Genomic DNA, 6,388 nt, shown 5'->3' with positions numbered 1-6,388 from the left:
TAGTAGTAGTAGTAGTAGTAGTAGTAGTAGTAGTAGTAGTAGTAGTAGTAGTAGTAGTAGTAGTAGTAGTAGTAGTAGTAGTAGTAGTAGTAGTAGTAGTAGTAGTAGTAGTAGTAGTAGTAGTAGTAGTAGTAGTAGTAGTAGTAGTAGTAGTAGTAGTAGTAGTAGTAGTAGTAGTAGTAATAATAATAATAATAAAGAAAGAGAAGAAGAAGAAGATGATGAGAACTTTGAGATGGAATATTAATGTAACGATTAAACAATGATAATAACAAATGTCAAGGTTAGAGGTTCCACTAATGGTATATCAAACAAGTATAGTATAAACTCTTATTATTGAATTGGAAACCACACACAAAGGAGGTTCCAATCAGATTATATATTGTTAACATGATTACATTAGTCATCTTATTCAATTAATGCTAATACTTGTAAATCTCGTCAAGCATTCATGATTATAACTTATGTTAACAACAAATCAAGTTCCTTTCATAGCTCAGGTGTCGGTTATACCATACATTATGGGCTATGAAAGTGCCAAGCATTTGTTGTACCAAGTGTTATACAACATAAATCAAGATTAGTCATTTAACAAGCAAAGTATTAAAGAGTGAACAAGATAGCAAATATAAAACATGTTAGTATCAAACATTAAAGTCCATATTAAGTTTACATTATACTTATTCTTACACCATTAGTGTAACCTTTTCACCTTGACATAATTAACTTAGCTAGACATAATGAAAGAAAGCAAAATAGATAAACAAAATAAGAACATAAAAGTTAACTAAGTAAAGGAAAGGAAATGAAAGGCATAAACTTAATATTAATGAAAACAAAGCATAAAAAATACAAAGAGAGAAAGGAAGAGCATGATCTTGATCTGAACACCAAGATGCCTAAATGCATGGCAAATGCCTCCTTTTATAGGCCAAAAATGGGAACTATTGATTTGATGACTAATTGATAAGTGGGTGACCAACTTTTGACTTGGTGACAATCCTTATCTTCTCTTGTCTGCCCAAAACGTCATTGATAACGTCAAAATTGGAGCCAGTTGTAAACATGAAAGTTGTAGGCAATTGTCTCAGCTTTCTTGTGTAAAAATTTCAGCTCATTTGGACTTCTAGAACTCCAGATATGGCCAAAATACCGAACAGTGCTCGGGCTGGAAGACAGATTCGGGCTTCTTTGTTGTTGCTATAATTTGGACTTGATAATGGCCTTTTTAGATCTTGGGCTCCATATGAAAGTTGTAGGCCTATGTCTTACCTTTCCATCCATATAAATTGGACCTAAATCTGAGATATATAGCTCTAGATATGACCCAATTACCGAACAGTGTTCCGGTTTGGATTGCACCGACATCTCTTTTCTAAGTTTGGCCATCTCTTTATCCTTGCAATTTAAGTTCTTCAAGTCATCAATCAATCCTTTCATTTATGTGATAGGCCTGTATTAAAAATAGACATTTACCACAAATTATAGGTATCTTATATTATTAGATATATTATTATAAAACATGTTTTGGTTAAGGAGTTATTGATACTTCAAGTGCAAAATGATGATATAAAACCATGATAAAAATGTACTTTTAAGTACTAATCATTATATTTACTTGAAGTAATTTGTCATAAGTTTAAAATTTAGTGATATGCCTAATTTAACTCCCTCGTAGGTGTTAAGTTGCCTTAATTCTTGAACAACACACAATAAGCTTGTATAATTTTGATAATAAAAAAATAGAATGTTAATAAATATATTTATAAAAAAAAATTAACAACTAAAAAAAGAAAAAAAACCTTGATCATAACCCATCTTGGTTAGGATACTAAATCTTCAATCTACAGTGTATTGAGTCTTGCTTCACAGCATTTTATTGACCACTTTTAACGGGTCAAGTCATTTGTTCCTAACATGAAAAAAGAATGCTCAAGTGATGCTAACATTTCTAAAGAAGTAAGAAAGAATTGAGACCATGTTTATTGACTTGATGGGGTTCACTAAACCCGATTAATTTAATAATATGATTAAAAAAAGATATTAATAAAAATAAAACAAAAAATGTAATAATTAACCATAAAAAAAATACAATACCAACCTTACTCATTAAGAGATGAAAAAAAAGTCCGGTGGAAACTTATTGTTGCTTCGTCATGGACATCAACCCTCAACTAGAAAGGGCTCATTGAGGCGGTTCTAATGCCATTACAAAAGGCTCCATCATGACACTAAGAGAGGTTGTATGCAGTGCTAAAACAACAACCTGAAAAGTGAGCCAAAGAAATTATTGTAAAGTTAGCATTTATATTTAATAAATTAATTTAATCTAATTTAAAAAATATTTTTTAAAAAGCTAGGTTTAACAATAAAAAAACAACAAAAAAAGACTTGAGACAATCCTAGTCATTGTAAAAATTAGTGAAAAATCTTATAGAAAGCAAAATAACAACAACAATAATAACTATAATAAAATCCAATCTCCAATCAAATAATTATTAATAAATGAAATAAAAAAATATATGTTTAAAAAAATCTTAGAAACCTAGGTGAATCTCTTAAACATAGATTAATATCTCAAACTTGTAACCCATAAAATCTTGACCCGAACTCAATCAACAAGCTCAATTTCTAATAAAATTAATATTAAAGTATGAAATAAAAATAAATATCAATTAAAAAAATTTGCTGAAGAAAAAAAAGAAATAATTAAAAGAATAAGGATTAAATTTGGTAAGAAAAAAAATAAAGAATGATGAAATTGAAAAAATAACTCATCTTTAAAAATCATCATAAGTGAAAAAAATAACAATTAGAAAAATATGGATCAAATTTGACAATTAAAAAAATTAAAAGGGGATGAAATAAAAAATTTCCAATTTTATAAACCATTTAAAATAAAACAAATAATAATTAAAAAAATTAAATATAAAAAAAATCAATTGAATGATTGATTTAAAAAATCAGAGGGCAAACTTGATAATCAAGAAGGAAAAAAAAAGATTATTAGTATCTAATCAGAGTCCTTTTAACAACACATGTCATTTTTTTCAGGAAAAAAATGTTTAGACAAATTGAATATTGTCATGGAAGGATACGTTCAATAATCTGACATTGACTCACGCTAGCACAAAATCATTTTGCAAATTCTATTTCTTAACCTTTTACTTTAAGTACTTTAACTTGTATTGTGGATTATTATATTTACTTGAAGTAATTTGTCATAAGTTTAAAATTTAGTGATATGCCTAATTTAACTCCCTCGTAGGTGTTAAGTTGCCTTAATTCTTGAACAACACACAATAAGCTTGTATAATTTTGATAATAAAAAAATAGAATGTTAATAAATATATTTATAAAAAAAAATTAACAACTAAAAAAAGAAAAAAAACCTTGATCATAACCCATCTTGGTTAGGATACTAAATCTTCAATCTACAGTGTATTGAGTCTTGCTTCACAGCATTTTATTGACCACTTTTAACGGGTCAAGTCATTTGTTCCTAACATGAAAAAAGAATGCTCAAGTGATGCTAACATTTCTAAAGAAGTAAGAAAGAATTGAGACCATGTTTATTGACTTAATGGGGTTCACTAAACCCGATTAATTTAATAATACAATTAAAAAAAAACATTAATAAAAATAAAACAAAAAATGTAATAATTAACCATAAAAAAAATACAATACCAACCTTACTCATTAAGAGATGAAAAAAAAGTCCGGTGGAAACTCATTATTGCTTCGTCATGGACATTAGCCCTCATTGAGGCGGTCCTAATGCCATTACAAAAGGCTCCATCATGACACTAAGAGAGGTTGTATGCAGTGCTAAAACAACAACCTGAAAAGTGAGCCAAAGAAATTATTGTAAAGTTAGCATTTATATTTAATAAATTAATTTAATCTAATTTAAAAAATATTTTTTAAAAAGCTAGGTTTAACAATAAAAAAACAACAAAAAAAGACTTGAGACAATCCTAGTCATTGTAAAAATTAGTGAAAAATCTTATAGAAAGCAAAATAACAACAACAATAATAACTATAATAAAATCCAATCTCCAATCAAATAATTATTAATAAATGAAATAAAAAAATATATGTTTAAAAAAATCTTAGAAACCCAGGTGAATCTCTTAAACATAGATTAATATCTCAAACTTGTAACCCATAAAATCTTGACCCGAACTCAATCAACAAGCTCAATTTCTAATAAAATTAATATTAAAGTATGAAATAAAAATAAATATCAATTAAAAAAATTTGCTGAAGAAAAAAAAGAAATAATTAAAAGAATAAGGATTAAATTTGGTAAGAAAAAAAATAAAGAATGATGAAATTGAAAAAATAACTCATCTTTAAAAATCATCATAAGTGAAAAAAATAACAATTAGAAAAATATGGATCAAATTTGACAATTAAAAAAATTAAAAGGGGATGAAATAAAAAATTTCCAATTTTATAAACCATTTAAAATAAAACAAATAATAATTAAAAAAATTAAATATAACAAAAAATCAATTGAATGATTGATTTAAAAAATCAGAGGGCAAACTTGAAAATCAAGAAGGAAAAAAAAAGATTATCAGTATCTAATCAGAGTTCTTTTAGCAACACATGTCATTTTTTTCAGGAAAGAAATGTTTAAACGAATTGAATATTGTCATGGAAGGATACGTTCAGTAATCTGATATTGACTCACGTGTATCTTGCTTGCTAGCATATATGCAACATACTCCAACCAATTTTTATATAAAATTTTATATTTGTCAAAGTATTAAAATATACTTGACCAACATAATAATAATTAATTTTTTTTTATAAAAAAAAAGATAGAAAACCCCTATAACCTAGCTTTAAAACAATTATATTCGAGGCAACAATATTAATTTATTATTAAAAAAACAAAATAACATCAAAGCCTTTTCCAATTAGTTAAGTAAATTTTTGCTTTTAAAATCAATTATATTATTTTATAATGCTAAAAAAATATAAAAAAACTCTTTTAACTCAATCAATTTTATAATATCAAATGTATATAATAGAAAATACCCTTTTAACATTGAAAGCCAATTCAATTGGTTTTTGTTTGGAGGGAAAAGAAGTCATTAAATTGTTCCCAATCTGTATTATGAAGACTCTCAGGCCACCATGTTTCTCCATAATGCCTTTTATTTTATTTTTTGTAATAAAACCAAACTTAGTCAGCACAGGGAGGAGGAAAAACAAACATGATCATTATAGTTATTTGTTTTCTGAATTTGCTTTGATGCTGTCTGTATATTTTATATAACATATTCGTTATCTCATGACGTGTGGCAATGCATTTTTAAGTAAACTTTGTTCAAATTCTTCAAATATCGGTTGTTATGGAATAGGTTTTTGTCTTTGAATCTAATTTGGTCACGCCCGCCACCGGAACTCTTAAAAAATTATTATACTTGCATTTTTCAAAAAATTAAATATTTTTATTGTTAAAAGCTATTTTTTTATATTTTAAATTGTTTAAATATGCTAATTCTAAAAATAACTTTTAAAAATTAACAAAAATATCAGCTTAACATTTCAGCACAAATAAAATTTTTTAAAAAATTATAATTATATTTTAAATAGGCCGAAAAGGTTTAGTAATAATTGTATTTAGAAATGAGAGAAGATTATATTTTTCTAAAATGTCATTTTTTATTTAAAATTATTTTTTAATTTTTTATATATTTTAATATATTAATATTAAAAATAATTTTTTAAAATAAAAAATATTATTTTAATATATTTTTAAATAAAAAATATTTTAAATCATACTCGCTACTATATTTCTAAATATACTTTACTTTAAAATAAAAATTATTATTTTAAAAAATATGCTAAAAAAAAACTATTTAAAAAATACATTTCAAATACACACAGCTACATGGAAACTAACAGAAAAATCTTATTCTATTTGATCCTTCTATGTTTGTTGCGTTATTACGTGAGATTAACACATCAAACTATTTAATAATGAATAGTTGTATTAAACTATAAGTAAAGTTTTTTAAATTAAAATTATCATAAGGGCATAACTTAAATTAAAGAATTAAATATTTTCTTAAAAAAATAAATGAATTACTTTAAAAAATAAATCTTTCTTTGAAAATAATAATAACAATATTGCATAGTTTTTTTTAGTAAATAGACCTCCTAAATCAATAATTTAATGAAGATAAGATTTAATATATTTAGAATAAAAAAATTAAGTGATTTTTAAAAAAATATTAAGAGTTATTAAATATTAACTAATTACTATGATAAAATAAAAATTGATTGAAGATAGTTAAGTCTTAAATATTTAAGGTCTTTTTTAATTTTTAAAAATTAAAAAATCAACTTTTATAAAAATCATAATCAGAGA

The sequence above is a fragment of the Populus euphratica genome, unplaced genomic scaffold (assembly GCF_000495115.2).
Source record: "Populus euphratica unplaced genomic scaffold, PopEup_1.0 scaffold199.1, whole genome shotgun sequence".
Classification (NCBI taxonomy): Eukaryota; Viridiplantae; Streptophyta; class Magnoliopsida; order Malpighiales; family Salicaceae; genus Populus; species Populus euphratica.
Note: the sequence above shows the minus strand (reverse complement) of the source record.